Consider the following 17903-nt stretch of genomic DNA (forward strand, 5'->3'; position numbering starts at 1 on the left):
GGCCCAGAGGGATGGTATGGGGAGGGAGGAGGGAAGGGGGTTCGGGATGGGGAACACATGTATACCTGTGGCGGATTCATTTTGATATTTGGCAAAACTAATACAATTATGTAAAGTTTAAAAATAAAATAAAATTGGAAGAATAAAAAAAAAAAATCAAAAAAAAAAAAATTTCTACTTCTTTCTTAGAGCAACTGATTAATTTCTGTCAACACTACCAAAGAGTATATGATAGAAGGGGTTCACATACACCATCCAATCCTATGGGAACATTTATATATTTTACAAACACTTACACAACACTTCCTGTGTTTCAGTCACCCTTCTTAACCATTTGGAAATTACAGCTCATTGAATGCACAATTCCCTATGAAGTAGATGTCCTTATCATGTCTGTTTTACAAATGAGGAAACTGAGGCACAGAGAGTTCATACAACTTTCTCAGGGTCACACAGGAAGTTGAATTGCAGAATTAAAATATAAACCTACCCCACTTCTTAACCACCACAGGAAGCTGTCACTAAGAGAAATAAAGTGAATCACATGTAGTTTCAGCTTGATGTTTGGTTTTGAGTTTTCAGCAGTTATACAAAGAAACACGAAAGATAAAGTCAGCTATTTGAAGACTCTAAATTGCATATTTACATAAAAAATAAAATTAAAAAATAAACCTTTTTTTTTTATCTCAATTCTTTAAAGGCAACTTTTCTCTCCCCTCTTTGGGTAATAATAATAAGACAATCACTTGAGAAGCACATGGTAGAGAAGAAAGTTTCTGGAGTTAGACTTCAGAACAGCTTGGTGCTGATATTCTTGAAGGGTCTTGTAATTGCTGTTTATGAGTATTTAAAGTCAAAGAACAATATTTGTGCTTTTTCTCATTCAAGATCTTCTGCTGAATCATTTCCCACAGATTAGGACCCCAGAGTCTCTCTTTTGTCTAGTCTACATGGAAGAAAAAAAAAAATGGGCAGGAAGCAGAAAGATGCTACTCAGATAACACAAATTGCTGTGCTTTCTTTTCTAATCAGAAAGTGTAACTTTAAAAAAAATATGCTATTCATTTATTTTTGGCTGTGCAGGGTCTTTGTCGCTGCACAGGCTTTTCTCTAGCTGCAGCAAGCGAGGGCTACTCTCTAGCTGTGGTGCACAGGCTTTTCACTGCACGGCTTCTCTTGTTATAGAGCACAGGCTCCAGGCACATGGTCTTCAGCAGTTGAGGCTCCCAGGCTCTAGAGCACAGGCCCAGTAGTTGGGGTGCAATGGCTTAGTTGCTCTGTGGCATGTGGGATCTTCCCAGACAAGGGATCAAACCCATGTTTCCTGCATTGGCAAGTGGATTCTTTACCACTGAGCCACCAGGCAAGCCCCCGAAAGTGCAACTTTGTGCTTGCTTTGGTAGCACATCTATTAAAACTGGAATGATACAGAGAAGATTAGCATGACCCCTGTGCAAGGATGACATGCAAATTTGTGAAGTGGTCTGTATTTTTGAAATATGGTATAGATGATCTTATTTACAAACAGAAATAGAGACATAGACACAGGGAACAAATATATGATACAAAGGAGGAAGGAGGGGATGGTGGGATACACTATCAATAGCATGTATAAAATAGATAACTACTGAGAACCTATGATATAGCTCAAGGAACTCTACTCCAATCTCTGAGGTGACCTAAATGGGAAGGAAATCCAAAATAGAGGGGATATATGTATACATATAGCTGATTCACTTTACTGTACAGTAGAAACTAACACAACTTTGTAAAGCAACTATACTCCAATAAAAATATTTTTAAGTGTAATTTCTACTCATAAAAAATAAAAGGAAGGAGGCCCTTCTTCCCAAGCAGAAGTTCTAGTGATTGCTGCAGGTAAGGTATTTAGTGAAGCTTAGTAACAATGGATTTCCTTTTTGGTTAGAGTTGCCATTGGCAGCAATTCTGGTTTTATACATATTTCAGCAAGGTAATATTTCAAAAACGATGCCTCAACATCTCGGAGAAGGCAATGCCAACCCACTCCAGTACTCTTGCCTGGACAGTCCCATGGACAGAGGAGCCTGGTAGGCTGAGGTCCGTGGGGTCACTAAGAGTTGGACACGACTGAGCATCTTCACTTTCACTTTTCACTTTCATGCGTTGGAGAAGGAAATGGCAACCCACTCCAGTGCTCTTGGCTGGAGAATCCCAGGGACGGGGGAGCCTGGTGGGCTGCCGTCTATGGGGTTGCACAGAGTCAGACACGACTGAAGCAACTTAGCAGCAGCAGCAGCAGCCTCAATATCCTGTATCCTTAACAGGAACAAAAAGTTTTAAACATGTGGCAGAAAGAATAATTTCACAGTTGTTACTATTGCACAGCAAACATTCCAGGTAGAAAGTGCCTACTACGCAGCAAGTCCATCCTGTGCTCAGCAGGGGAGACCAACGTAAGTCACGGAACACTTGACTGCGTGTCCTATAAAAAGGTCCCACAGCAGAGGCAGAAGCTGTCAGAGGAGTAATGACAGAACAATGTGACTCGTGGTCTGACACAGGCGTATAAAATACTGTGGAAGCACTGCAGGTGAACAGCTCCATCATGCTAGGCAAGCACTGATGAGGTAACCTTTAGTTTTGCCTTGAAGGGCAATAGAATTTTAACTGGTGGAGAAGGGAGGCTGAAGGTGTCCATATTTGAAGAAGGAGGAGCAGCATGAGAAAGGGCACAGAGGGATGAGAGGAAATAATTTGTTTGTGGGACTGATGATAATTCTTAGTGGCTGGAGGACAGCACCCATGGGAGAAGGCTGGTGGGAACTGAGGCTGGAGAGGAGTAGGGGATGATTCGTCAAGGGCACTTTAAGGAGTTTATATTTTATCCCATAGACAAAAAAGGTGTTTTTTTTTTAGTTTAAAAGCAAGTCAGAGGCTTTCCTGGTGGTCCAGTGGCCTGGAAAATCCCATGGACAGAGGAGCCTGGTGGGCTACAGTTCACAGGGTTGCAAAGAGTCAGACACAACTGAAGTGACTTAGTATGCATGCATTTTATGTATTTTTCCCTCCCACAGTGGGTATATATGATGTTGTGAGAGAATTTTTCTTTCATTGTGCACAAATACCCATTATGCCTGAGATAATAGTTGAATCATGGAGCTTAAGTCACATTGCGCAAATTGGCAGAGATCCCTGAACTGAACCACATACAAGTTGAGAATTAGTGGGCCAATCAGAACTTGTTAGGTACGAATACTTTCAGCGCCAGTTCCCCTTTATTCCATGAATCTCACATTAATATTGTTCTAACCGCTTTCAAATTTATACTTTCCTCAGGATACTCTAAACTGCCACGTTCTCAAAAGTCCAAGTCTATTTTTTTTTGCCCAAATAATATACTTTCCTTCTACTTCATATTTCAGGTATCAAATTAATTCTTTTGGCAAGTAGCTATTCCAAAGATCTACAAATCTATTAACATAAACATTTATTGTGCATCTATTGGGCTTAAGATACTGTGCTGAGTACTACAGGAAATAAAAAGATGAGCAACATGGCAATTCTGTCTCTACATATAATTTTTTATGACATTTTATATACACATATATAACTTTTTGTGATATTATACATAATATATATTGTGTGAGATGTCATATATATATATATATATGTATACACACACACACACTTATATGTATCTCTTTTTTGTGAGAATTAAGATAGAGATACAATCAACTGTAAACATAAGGCAGGGGCTTCCCTAATTGTCCAGTGGTTAAGTATCCACCTTTCAGTGCAGGAAACGTGGATTCAATCCCTGGTCAGGGAACTGAAATCTCACATGCTGTGGAGGAATTAAATCTACATGTGGCAAATACTGAGCCCGTGAACCACAACTAGAGAGCCCAAGTACTGCAACTAAGACTCAACATAGCCAAATAAATAAATGTGTTTTTTTTTTAAGGCAAATGGAGTGCAATAAAATAGAGATGTTAAAATACAGTGGGCACCGATGTATAGATCAGTCTTATGGACTCTGTGGGAGAGGGAGAGGGTGGGGAGATTTGGGAGAATAGCATTGAAACATGTATAATATCATGTATGAAACGAGTCGCCAGTCCAGGTTCGATGCACGGTACTGGATGCTTGGGGCTGGTGCACTGGGACGACCCAGAGGGAGGGTAGGGGAGGGAGGAGGGAGGAGGGTTTAGGATGGGGAACGCGGGTATACCTGTGGCGGATTCATTTCAATATTTGGCAAAACTAATACAATATTGTAAAGTTTAAAAATAAAATTAAATTAAAAAAAAAAAAGGAAAACCCCTTACATGGGCTGCAAACAGTGAACTCTCAGAAAAATAAAATAAAATAAAATAAAATACAGTGGGGAAAATAAAGGAAGAACAGATTTCTTCTAAAAGATGCTCTTGGAATCTTCATGGAGTTGGTGACATTTGACCTAGGTCTTCAAAGGTGGGTGACATACAGCAAATGAAAATGCACAGAGGGAAATTTCTCCCATTGTCTAAGAAAAATCCTCCTGTATTTTCCTTTGTTCTCATAATACTTCTGACACAAGATGTGTGGGTTTTCCACACACCAAGCAACTCTCTGCAACACCAGCTGGGTCTTCATAATTGAAATCTGACATTCTTAGGGGAAGCACACTGACTAAAACTGCCCACCCTGACCAGGCACTATGGCAACCATTTGTGTGAGTTCTTTTATGACAGGAGGTCCTAGTAAGGAACACGGAGCTAATAAGCCACCACCAACCAGAAGAGTTTGGGAAAGGTCTAAAGGAGACACCATGTGTCCGACCACCTCCCAGAATCCTTCTTGCTGGCATCCATCTTGGCTGAGCAATGAGTGTGCCACTAGGAAGGACCTTGAGTCAGAATGATTGGCCAAAGACAACCCGAAAATCAATCCCATCACCATAAAACTCAAGACTGAGCAGTTCTGGGTTCCCTTACCCGACTGCTCTCCGCCTAGGTGCCCTTTCCCAACAAAGCCTCTTGCTTTGTCAGCTCATGTGTCTCCTCAGACAATTTATTTCCGAGTGTTAGACAAGAGCCCACTCTCAGGCCCTGGAAGGGGTCTCCCTTCCTGCAACAACATGGTATACCCGAAGTGAGCATCAGATCCCGCAAATTAAGGGCTCAGTTCCACAAGACTGACCCCACTTCAGACAGCAATTGCAAATCTCTGATGGTCACCTGAACTTCTTACCCACTGTCTATATGGGTCGGGGTTCCCACCACCCCACTTTGGGTTCCATAATTCGTTAGAATAACTTATAGAAGTCACTTAGCACATGCTGGTTTATTGCAAAGGATACAACAAAGGATAAGAATGAAGAGCCAGAGGAAGAAACATAAATGGCGAGGTTCAGAAGGGTCCCTAATGCAGGAGCTTCCGCCCCTGTGGATGTGGGATATGCTACTCTCTTAACATGTAGATGTGTTCACAAACCCCAAAGCTCTTCAACTCCTGTAGTATTGGGATTTTTATGGAGGCTTCATCATGAAGGTATGATGGAACATTAACTTAATATCTAGCTCCTATCTCCTTCCTTAAGGAATGGTGATGGGGCTGAAAGTTCCAATCTTTTAATCACAGCTTGGTCTTTCTCATAGCCGGCCCCCATGCAGGAGTCCACCAAGATTCATCTCATTAGAACAAAAGATACTTCTATCATCCGGGAAATTCCAAGGGATTTAGGAGTTTTGTATTAGGAACTGGGGTCAAAGATCCACTATAAGCACAAAAGATGCTCCTAGTGCTCGTCTCACTTAGGAAATTACAAGTGTTTTAGGAGCTCTGTGCCAGGAACTAGGGGCAAAGTTTCCTGGTTTTTTTTTTTTTTTTTTTGCTGTTGTTGTTTTGTTTTGTTTTGTTTTAAAGAGAGATTTATATTTTTATTAATTTTTAAAATTTTATTTCACACTCACTGATGAAGGGAAAAGACCAAAAAAAGCAGTTCAGTAGCACATAGAATATAAGAACATTAAGTGAGAGATGAATCTGGAGAAATCAATTAGGGTCAAATCATATAGGGAGCCTTAGATATCATATTGAGATTTCTATCAGTTTAAGAAAATGAAGCCAAAGAACTAAATTTTACTCAGGTGTAATTTTATTGGTGTCACAATGCTCTCTAAATGTAATTATCTAATTAATTACTATAATCAATACTATGAAAATTTTACTAAAATGGGCTCCTGAGAATCCTTGGGATTCAATGCCCTGGCTGAATCAACTTACTTTTCCACTGAATCAACTCCACTGACACTGTAATTGTGGATAAAACTGAAGAGTGTCTACATATTTAAGAAGTGGGTAAAATGACAGAAAAAGTGGAGTAATTAAAATATCCCCCAAATTTCCTTCAAGGTTGTTGCTAAAAAAGAAAAAGAACAAACTTCTGGGACTTCTCTGGCAGTCTAGTGGTTAAGAATTTACCTTCCAGTGCAGGGGACTCGGTTCAATCCTTGGTCAGGGAACTAATATCCCACATGCCACAGGGCAACTAAGCCCTTGCTCTGCAACTAGAGAGAAGCCCACAACCACAGCTAAGATCCTGCCTGCTGCAACTAAGACCTGATACAGCCAAAAGTAAATAAATAATTAATATTTTAAAAGGATAAATAAGTTGGCAAGCTTGGGGTCTTAAAAAAGAAAAAGAAAAAAATTCTGTCCCTATCACATGTGTTCTCCCTGGTCTTCCACTTGGTTTTCCTTGACCTCCAGGTTCACATTCCCGTGTACACCCTGGGATCTGTACCGTCACTGGGCAAAAAGGCCAAGCCTGACTCAGAGCACACCATATTCTTACATGCTTCAAAACTAAGTCTTTGTCTCTAAGCTCATATGAGAAAGAAGTATTCTCCCTCTCAGGACATTATTTTTATACCATCAATGCCCCGGACAAATATCAGGTTAGTAAAATCCCGTTACCATACATCCCAATGGATAGAAACAAAAGCATCTTTGTACACGATCCTATCCTGGGTAGACTGAAGGAATGCTCTCGGCTCAGTCTGACTACATTCATTGCTCCCCAGCAAATCCAAGTTGGGGCAGAACAGAAAAGCCCCAAGTGTTAACTTTATGATCAACAGGTTTCAAGAACAAGCAATTTTACAAAGCACCCTTAGGCAGCAGTATATACAACTGTGTATAAAAACAATGGGCAATTTTAAAATAAAACCCAAATGCCAGGCGTAAAAATGCATTTTTCTTACTTTACTCTGAAAGAATCCACCAGGGAGAAATTCAGCAAATAAAACCTGTTGAAAATATGAGCATTCCTGCAGGCTTATTTCCAGTGGGACATTAACACAGGCTTGCAGTAATACCTCTATTAATGAAGAGAATGTGTTTCAATGACACACTTATTCATCAACTATTTCATAAGCAAGACAGAAAAAAAAAATCAAAAGATCTAGGTGTTAGCTTCAGACCTTCAAGTTGTAAGGTAAAAATACGACATATAATATAGAAATATGACAAAATACTAAAGAAAATGGCATCAAATCTGCTGGAAAACATAAAATAGTCCTCCTACAAGTCAATGTTGAAGTAAATGATGAGAAATCATGTTAAAGGAGTTTAAGAAAGAGACCTAGTATTAACCCTGTAGTTAAAAGCAGAAGGTTTGGGGGAAAGTTGATTGCAAAAGATTCACCAGGTGATGTGTTAAAGGGCAAGACAGTCCGGGTTTCAGTAAGACCCTGTAGCAAAGGACACAACTTCATCCAGCTCCAGACATCCCAGTAAATACCAGTGCTGACCCAGAAGAATAGAGGGATGAGAAGAGACAGCAAAGAGTAGTCCAGGGAAAACAATGAAGTATCATTCTTCCCCCTTCATTTGAATTTTTTTCATTTTTTTCTGACTTTTATTCAGATATAATTGACACACAGCACTATATACATTTAAGGGTGTCCCAGGTGGTGCTGTCTATGGGGTCGCACAGAGTCAGACATGACTGAAGCGACTTAGCAGCAGCAGCAGCAGCAGGTGATGCAGTGGTAAAGAACCCACCTGCCAGTGTAAGAGATGCAAGAGACGTGGGTTCAATCCCTGGGTTGGGATGATCCCCTGGAAAAGGACATGGCAACCCACTCCAGTATTCTTGCCTGGAACATCCCACGGACAGAGGAGCCTGGCAGGCTACAGTCCATGAGGTCACAAAGAGTCGGACGTGATTGAGCACATTACTACGACAACTATATACATTTAAGGTGCCCAGCGTAATGATTTGAATTACACAAATCATTAAAGAACTGTCATAATAAGTTTAGTGAGAATCCATCATCTCATATAGATACAAAATTAAAGAAATAGAAAAAAAACCTTTTTCTGTGATGAGACCTATTAGTATTTGCTAAGAGTTAACAACTTTCATATGTAACATTCAGCAGTGTTAATCTGTCATGTTGTATCCCTAGTTCCTATCTATCTATAACTGGGAGTTTGTACCTTTTGACTATCTTCATCCAATTCCCCTTCCTCCGACTCCTTCATTTCTGATAACAACAAATCCGATCTCTGTTTCTATGGCTTTGTTTGTTTTTGAAGTATAATTGACCTTCTAGACTATGTTAGCTTCTGTTACACAATATGAAAATGAAAGCAAAAGTCACCGAGTCATGTCCAACTCTTTGCAACCCCATGGACTCTACAGGCCATGGAATTCTGCAGGCCAGAATACTAGAGTGGGTAGCCTTTCCGTTCTCCAGGGGATCTTCCCAACCCAGGGAAAGAACCCAGGTCTCCTGCATTGTAGGTGGATTCTTTACCAGCTGAGCCACAAGGGAAGCCCATTACACCATACAGTGATTCGATATTTCTACACAATATGTCTAGTTGACATGTGTGACATGTCACACAAAGATATTACATACTTACCAACTACAGTCCCCATACAGTACACTTCATACCCAAAACTTGTTTATTTTGCTAGGGGAAGTTTGTACCTTTTAATCTCCTTCATCTATTTCTTTCCTCCACCCACACCCACCATGCTATCTTTAATAGAAGTGACAACTTTACTTTAATGGTCTACAGACCATATGACTTGAGTCTTTTACATACCTGCTTCCCAAGGTCTAATACTCTTTTAAGAGGAAACCAAATATTCCCCTTCATAATTTCAATGTTTAGGTATAAAACTTAAGTTTGTAAAACATTAAGTGCTATTCAGGGTAGGCACTCGTGAGTGCGTGCTCAGTCATGTCCGACTCTTTGCGACCCCATGGACTGTAGCCAGCCAGGCTCCTCTGTCCATGGCATTTCCCAGGCAAGAATACTGAAGTGGATTGCTATTTCCTACTCCAGGGGATTTTTCCCAACCCAGGGATTGAACTTGTGTTTCCTGCCTTGGCAAGCGGATTCTTCACCACTGCATCACCTGGGAATTCTGTTAAGGGTAAAATAGTCATGAAATACAAGAATCAAAACAAATGTCCAGGGACTTCTTTGGCGGTCCAGTGGTTAAGAATCTGTGTTCCAATGCAGGAGATGGGGGTTCAATCCCTGGCCAGGGAACTAAGATCCCAATTGCCACAGGGCAACCAAGGCAATGCACAGCAATGAGAGGAAGATCCTGCATTTGCAACAAAGCTCTCGTGGGCCACAATTAAGACCTGACACAGTCAAGTAAATGAATAAACATTCAACAACAAAACATAAAAATCAAAATGTCCACAAGGGCAAGCAGGGGACATAAATGAGTGAAGCAACTGAGGAGGGGAAATGATGAGTTTCCCATAAAGGGCACACTCCATCTGCAGAGGCCAGACACCCGCCAGCTTCAAGTTTGGGTGGTCAGGGGAAAGTCTGCATGGTTACAAATGTTGCAAGAGCTTCTGGTATTTCAAGACAGATGCTGACCCCTACTTTTATGTAAAATGTTTGTATTTTCAGAACATTGACAACTAATTCATTCCCATAAACAAAACAAAATATTCTGGGGCAAACAAAAGTTTCATGCCAAATTCAGGATATAGACTGCCATTTTATAATTTGCTCATCAAAAGGCATTCAGTCAACAAGGAAAGCTGATGGAAGTGAGAGTTATTAGGGTTTCTTCTCCTGGGAAAGTTGAGAGTAAAGAGCATAGGAGGGCATTGGTTTCACAGGATGAGGCATATTTTGACAGCCTCACCATTTTGTTCCTTGTAACCTTGGCCTTCTGTATTTAGATGGGACAAGTGGAAGCCAAGCGGTGCCATTTGTCAAGCCGGTTAACCACATACAAACTTTTACTTCCCACAGTTTTAATACTGCCAGTTTCATCATAAAGGAGACCAGTTCCTAGAGCTTTCACTAATCAAGGTATCACATTATGGTTTTTGACACAAAGTGTATTTATGAATCTCATGAGTTCCATCTAAATGGATGATTTTTTCCAAGATGTAGTGGACTGAGTATGGTTTTGGATCCTGCAGCCCAAACATCAATGAGGCTTTTTTTTTTTTAAGGAATTAAACTGTAATCTGCAATGCAGCAATAACTCACTACAGAGCTTTGGGCAAGAAGCCTGCCACAAATCGTCAGTCTGAAATGTTATTAACACATCAGCTACTAAGGTCACTGAAAGACCCTGTAGAAGTTTCTTTTACAGTTCTTAGATGGTGAAATATATAAATCATTTAACTGGGGCACAGAACTTGCCTTAAACAAATAAACTCAACATTTGTTATTAATCAATTTCCAGGAAAGCAGCAATCTGATAAATAGTTCTTAGGATAGTAAGAATCCTAGAGCTTAAGTTATACAGCAAGAGTCATCCTCTATGATACCCCAAGGTACACATGTACTGCTGAGTAAAAGGAATATATACATACACACACACACACAGGCTTCCCTGATGGTTCAGATGGTAAAGAATCTGCCTGCAATGTGGGTGACCTGGGTTCGATCCCTGAGTTGGGAAAATCCCCTGGAACGGCTACCCACTGCAATATTATTCATGGGATTCTCCATGGACAGAGGAGCCTGGTGGGCTACAGTCCATAGGGTTGCAAAGAGTTGGACAGGACTGAGCAACTAATACACACACACACACACACGAACACAAGGCAGCTAAATTATGTGTGTAGAGAAACGGTTCTCTTGGAAAAAACTAGAAACATTCATATGGTCTCACTACGAATTTTTTAAAGCTGGTACTGCTTGCTTACACACTTTTTGCACTCTGTTGTAAATTTATTTTATATATAAATAAGTATTTTTTCATTACCAACCATCTCCATTAGGATCTAGCAGACCATGAAATAGGCTTTGCAAGATCAAGCAATGCACTTAGGCCCAAAAAAACATTGTTTTGGCTTCTAGCTTAGGAACTCACGGAGAAATAAAATTTTACATAATAGCTTGAAGAACATATACGATATGATCCTTTCCAGTCAAAGGCATTTCTAAAATGGAAAGCAGATTATTTATAACTGTGAAAAAATAAATGTTTCTATCTACTTCATCTACCTTTCTCATATTTCTAACTTACATTTTTTCCCAACAATCCATATTTAAAGGAGTGGTTTTTTCTGTAATCTAAAAATAACCCAAGGACAAAGCATCTTGAGATTTAAATCTTCTAGATTAAAGACCAAGTTAGTGATTAATTCACTCCTCCACTTGTTTTGAGCACATAACTTCCAACGATAATGTCACTAAGAATATTATGAAGTGCATGAGCAAGTTTGTGGCCACATCCTAGACACCATTCAGAAATGTCAATGAATCAAGTGTATATTCCATTAATTAGGTAAATGATGCCCTATAATAACCACAGCAAATATACACAGTCAATTATGGTTACAGGCATTCATTTAAATTTTTATTTAAATTGCATAAATATTTAGCACCTTTCACACAAGTGCATGTGCCGAGTGCCCAAAGTTCAAAAGGGGTATTTAAGTACTCTCCCAAAGAAACACTGGGGAGTTATATTTTTGCCTAGAATTTAAAGTGAGCTGTAAATGTAGTAACACAAACTTTTGCAGCACAAGTTCTCATGCCAAGTTTAAAAACTGGCAAAAACCCAGGGACCGATGTGAGAGGTTGACACAGTGGGAACAGCCAGTTTTGACTGGCAGAAGGCGTGCCTTGGGAAGCACAGTGAAGCACACACAGGGCACTTGTGTTCCGGCTCCTGTGAGCCCCAGAAAAGAGGCAGCGTAAGGGCCCTGGGATGCCTACACAGCAGAAGCCAGCAGTTCTGCAGCATGCGTGACACATATCGATATGTTTATTTAACAGAATGTGAAAGAGAGTTTTAAAAGAACCGAGCTAACACTTGCAGAGACATTACTTTGCCAACAAAGGTTCGTCTAGTCAAGGCTATGGTTTTTCCTGTGGTCATGTATGGATGTGAGAGTTGGACTGTGAAGAAGGCTGAGCGCCAAAGAACTGATGCTTTTGAACTGTGGTGTTGGAGAAGACTCTTGAGAGTCCCTTGGACTGCAAGGAGATCCAATCAGTCCATTCTAAAGGAGATCAGTCCTGGGTGTTCTTTGGATGGACCGATGCTAAAGCTGAAACTCCAATACTTTGGCCACCTCATGCGAAGAGCTGACTCATTGGAAAAGACTCTGATGCTGAGAGGGATTGGGGGCAGGAGGAGAAGGGGACGACAGAGGATGAGATGGCTGGATGGCATCACCGATCCAATGGACGTGAGTTTGAGTGGTCTCTGGGAGTTGATGATGGACAGGGAGGCCTAGCGTGCTGCGATTCATGGGGTCGCAAAGAGTCGGACACAACGGAGCGACTGAACTGAACTGAACACTTGAAGAAAAATGAATTAACCTGCTAAGTCATTTGGTTTAATACAGTATTTATGTTTGGAAGACCATATTTCAGAGTCAAAGATATTTTTCACATACTCCAAGGGATTTCTAAAATTTAAGTGTATTTAAATGTTAACTACTAATTTAATTAGAGGATTTCATTTTCAGAAAACTAATCAATCTTAAATTGATGCTGAGGCATCACTGGAGAGACTTGGCTGGAGGAGAGGAATGCGGCTTTGTGGGAAAAGATCTGGCTGGGGCCTCTCGGACTCAGGGATTAGTGTCAGCGCGATAGTGGAAGAGAGTTAGTTGGATGCATTAGGAACTAGGTGACATTACTAATAAAGTATCTGTGTCGAAATGTACTTGATGGAAGCACTCCTGAAGATCAAACTTCTGGTTTATAGAAAAACAGGAGCTGGATGAACAACTTAAAGCAGCATTACAAAGGAAGCAATTAAACAAATTCAAGAAGCAGGGGTTTTTACAAGGCAACTAGCTCATCCACAGAAGGCAAGGGCACCCCATTCCAGTACTCTTGCCTGGAAAATCCCATGGACCGAGGAGCCTGGTGGGCCGCAGTCCATGGGGTCGCAAAGAGTTGGACACGACTGAGCGACTTCACTTTCACTTTTCACTTTCATGCATTGGAGAAGGAAATGGCAACCCATTCCAGTGTTCTTGCCTGGAGAATCCCAGGGAACAGGGGAGCCTGGTGGGCTGCCGTCTATGGGGTTACACAGAGTTAGACACGACTGAAGTGACTTAGCAGCAGCAGCAGCAGCAGCTCATCCACAAGTTAATACCATGGAGAAGCAAGGAAGGAAGGGAGGGAAGGAGGAAAACCTGGATGTTGTAAATAAAAACAAACAAGAAACATCACAGCCAATACACTGTGTGTTCCTGGTTAGGATCTTGGGTTCAGTAACTAGCTATAAAAGACATGTTAGGGACAAAACAGAAAATTGGAATATTGGCTCAGTACAAGATAGCGTAAGGCAATCATTATTCTATTTTTAGTTGTGATAACAGAATTGTAATTAAGTAGAAAACTGCAATCATTTTCTAAGAAATTCATTCTGAACTATTTAGGGATAAAATGTTAGGATGCTTATAATTTATTTTATAAGATTTCATATAAAATAGAAATATAGCAAAAGTTTCAATAATTGTAAAATCCCAGTAAGAGATATAGAGGTGTTTATATATAGTATTCTCTATACTTTTCAGTATGTTTTAAATTTTTAATAATAAAAAATATAAACAAAACAAAAATTAGTGTTAAAGTAACGTCTTTTACTTTCTTTTTTTTTTTTATGTTTAAGGTGTACATTGTAATGGTTTGACTTACAAATATTGTGAAATGATTCCCCATATAAATTTCGTTAACATCCATCATCTCACATACATACCATGCTGCTGCTGCTTAAGTCGCTTCAGTCGTGTCTGACTCTGTGTGACCCCATAGAAGGCAGCCCACCAGGCTCCCCCTCCCTGGGATTCTCCAGGCAAGAACACTGGAGTGGCTTGCCATTTCCTTCTCCAGTGCATGAAATTGGAAAGTGAAAGTGAAGTCGCTTAGTCGTGTCCGACTCTTTTCGACCCCATGGACTGCAGCCTACCAGGCTCCTCCGCCCATGGGATTTTCCAGGCAAGAGTACTGGAGTGGGGTGCCATTGCCTTCTCCGTTTTACTTTCTTAATTTTAGAAATTCAAAGCAGAATAGTTACTATATTGCATTTAACTATCTTTGTGTCCTGTAAGCCCTAATAAATAATTTTTGAACTTCTATTTATTCATACTCCTTAATGCTTTTCAAAAAATGCAGCACATATCTGGACTTTACCTGTTTAAACAGTATCTTCTATAGACTACTTGAACTATGTATTACTGTACTTCTCTGAAACACAAGTTTAAAAAATAAAGTATTTCAAAAGATAGCAAGTCATTCAATAACCATCATCCAAAATGGCCACTGCTAATAATAATATTCCAGTATTTTTTGGAGTACATAAATTTTGATATACTAAGATAAAAATGTATCCAATTTTTTATTATGCTTTTTTACCTATATTGATACAAGTCCAATCATTAGGGTCTTTTTTTTTCTAAATATTATTTTAAATCATTTTAAAGCATTCTCCCAACACAGGGTAGATTTTATAACTACAGTGTGCCTACGCATAAGGAAAGAATTTTTAAAGTCAACACTGAATTATCTTTTCCATAGAAGAAATTCCTATTAAGGAAGCCACAAAGAGGAAAACCACAGTTAGTAGATAACCACCAAGCTATATTATGACTAGAATCTTGGCTCCAGGGCTTGTCACTCCCTACACCCAGCCAGAAATGGGAGCAGAGGCTTGGCTGTGTGTGTGTGTGTGTGTGTGTGTGTGTGTGTGTGTGTGTTAAGTTGATTCAGTCATGAATGACTCTATGTGACCATATGGACTGTAGCCTGCCAGGCTCTTTGTCCAGTGGGATTCTCCAGGCAAGAATACTGGAGTGGGCTGCCATGCTCTCCTCTTAGGGATCTTCCCAACCCAGGGACTGAACCCAGGTGCCTCATGTCTTCTGCATTGTCAAGTGGGGATCTTCACCACTAGCGCCACCCGGGAGGCCTCCATTCAAAGCTGCATAGTACTGACCATCCAATTTTATAACTTTAAACAACTTGAGGCAATTTAGTCTTGGGAATATGCTCCTTTAGGATGGAGTAACTGAACTGAGATAGTCACAAATATTTCTCAGGTGACTCAATGGTAAAGAATTCACCTTCCAATGCAGGAGACACAGTGTTCGACCCCTGGGTCAGGAAGATCCCCTGGAGAAGGAAATGGCAACCCACTCCAATATTCTTGCCTGAAAAATCCTATGGACAGAGGAGTGTGGTGGGCTACAGTCCCTGGGATCGCAAAGAGTCAAATATAACTTAGCAACTGAGTATATCACACAAACTTAGTAGACGTAAGATTTAGCTCAACTTGAAGAAAGCATTGCATAGATATTTGAATTGAGAGTCAGGTATGAAGGCAAAAAAGCAAGGGAAGGGATTGAATTGGATAAGGATTTGAAAATGGGCATTTCTGGCAGAAACAACATAAGCAATGTTGTGGGGTTGTGCCAAGTTTGTACCAGAAACCAAACTATAGCAGAGAGTTTAGTCTGAGGAGATTTAAAAGACAACTTCTATCAGTAATATTAGACTGATAATAAAAGACCTTGAATGATAGTCAAGTTCAATTGGATTTCAAACTTCAAGTCACATACAGTTGCTTTGAGTTCTCAAGACAAAGAGAGCTACAATGAAAGCAATGTTTTAGTTAGATTAATCTGGCCAAAATGTGAGGTGTGATTTGACTTGGAGGTAAATAGAGACTAGGAAAGAGTGACATGCCTGTAACAACAATGAGTCAGTGAAGGGCTGTAGCCATGGCACTAGGAAGAAAGGGACATTCCGAAGGAAGAGTAAACACGACTCCATAATTAAATAAGAGAGACAATGGAGAGAAAAAAGTGAATGGTGCCTTGTGCACGTTTCCCTTAGTGACTGGGAGAGAGGCAAGTCACCAGTTGAAAAGAGGGGTGGGGAGATGAGAAGATCCAGATAAGATACGAAAGTTTGAGCTGATAGTAGAACATGCATATGAAAATGTTCTATAGGCATCTGGAAAGATGAATCTGGATCTAAAACAAGTAATATCTAACAATAACGCCATGTGAAGAGTTTTGTGAGTGGTGTGTAGCATTCAGCATCTTAACTCTATAGGATTATTCTACAAGCCATGTGCTTAAGTGGTAACTAAAACAAAAGTGAAAAAGTCTTCATTCATTGATTGATTTAATAAATACACATTTATTTTCATCATGAATGACATACTACATTTACTCATCATCAATGACATTCTAGTTCCATTCCCATTAAGAAGATTTACAAGTGAAATGCAAAGTACATGAAAGTCAATCCAAGATAACTAGGGAAAATGTGCTGTCCTTCTATATGTTGCTAATTACTTGTATATTGAAAAATCAAGACAGGTTATTTTCATATCATAGAAAGCATCAGTGTGATTCTATCTCCACAATCTGATAACACATTCATCCTTTAAACCTGTTAGCAAACCTAGTCTTAAAAGGCTATTACATCTTTAGTTACAGTTATATTAAATCCAGTTACAAAAAAATCCCCTGCCATCATCTTTGCTATAACTGTCAGTATTACTCAGCTTCCATTATTCACGATATGATTAAGTCCCATGAATCTGTTCCAATTCTGTTACACACATATTCATGGTGTTTCTGCTGTCTGTAACCCAGATAGGTCTTATAATTCACAAAATTGTCAAAAAAAAAGTGAATCAAAAGGACATTAGCATAAGGGCTTAATCATTCAAAAATGAGTGGTGTGGTAGCTCCAGATAGTCAAATCAATCACCTTTTCAGAGCTCTTTTCCAAGGGTATCAAATTCCTGATTTTCTTTATTCTGTGTGTGTGTGTGTATGCTCTGTCATGTCAGACTCTTGCAACTCCATGGACTGTAGTCTGCCAGGCTTCTCTGTCCATGGGGATTTTCCAAACAAGAATACTGGAGTAGGTTGTCATTTCCTACTCCAGGGGATCTTCCCAACCCAGGGATCAAACCCAGGTCTCCTGACTTGCAGGTGAATTCTTTACCACTATGCCACCTGGCAAACTCTTTATCCTATGCCTTGACCTAAAAGTCTTACCATATCTTTGTTAACATTTTTGTGTACAATGTTAATAAAAACCAACACATCAGAAATAACCATTTCTAATAGTTCATTAGTCAGCAGATATTAGCTGGATGCTTTCAGCTGCAAATTAAACTACGATTTAAGCTATCTCGGATAAGGATATGTATAGGTTCATACCCAGAATTCCCGAGGAAGGCATAGTGTAGGTCTGGAACAAGCCAGTAACTCCAGTCCTATTTCTCTGTAACTCACTAAGTCCTCCACTGTGAATTCATTTCATCCTTAGATTAGCTTCTGCATGGTGGAAAAAGAGCTGTGGCAGTTCTGAGCTTTTTATCTGCACCTCTGTGATGACCAGAGAAAGGGAGAATAACCCTTTTGAGTGGCTCTTTCTTAAGAGCA

The 17903-nt window shown here is 40.0% G+C and overlaps 1 non-coding gene across 1 annotated transcript; it reads left to right on the plus strand.

The window, feature by feature from the left end:
* The first annotated feature begins 1387 nt into the window (after nucleotides 1-1387).
* LOC138989583 (U6 spliceosomal RNA) lies at nucleotides 1388-1494 on the plus strand. Its single transcript, XR_011465850.1, has one exon. It is a non-coding gene; the product is annotated as a U6 spliceosomal RNA (small nuclear RNA).
* The last annotated feature ends 16409 nt before the right edge of the window (nucleotides 1495-17903 follow it).

Source organism: Bos mutus, chromosome 1, assembly GCF_027580195.1.
Source record: "Bos mutus isolate GX-2022 chromosome 1, NWIPB_WYAK_1.1, whole genome shotgun sequence".
NCBI classification, from domain to species: domain Eukaryota; kingdom Metazoa; phylum Chordata; class Mammalia; order Artiodactyla; family Bovidae; genus Bos; species Bos mutus.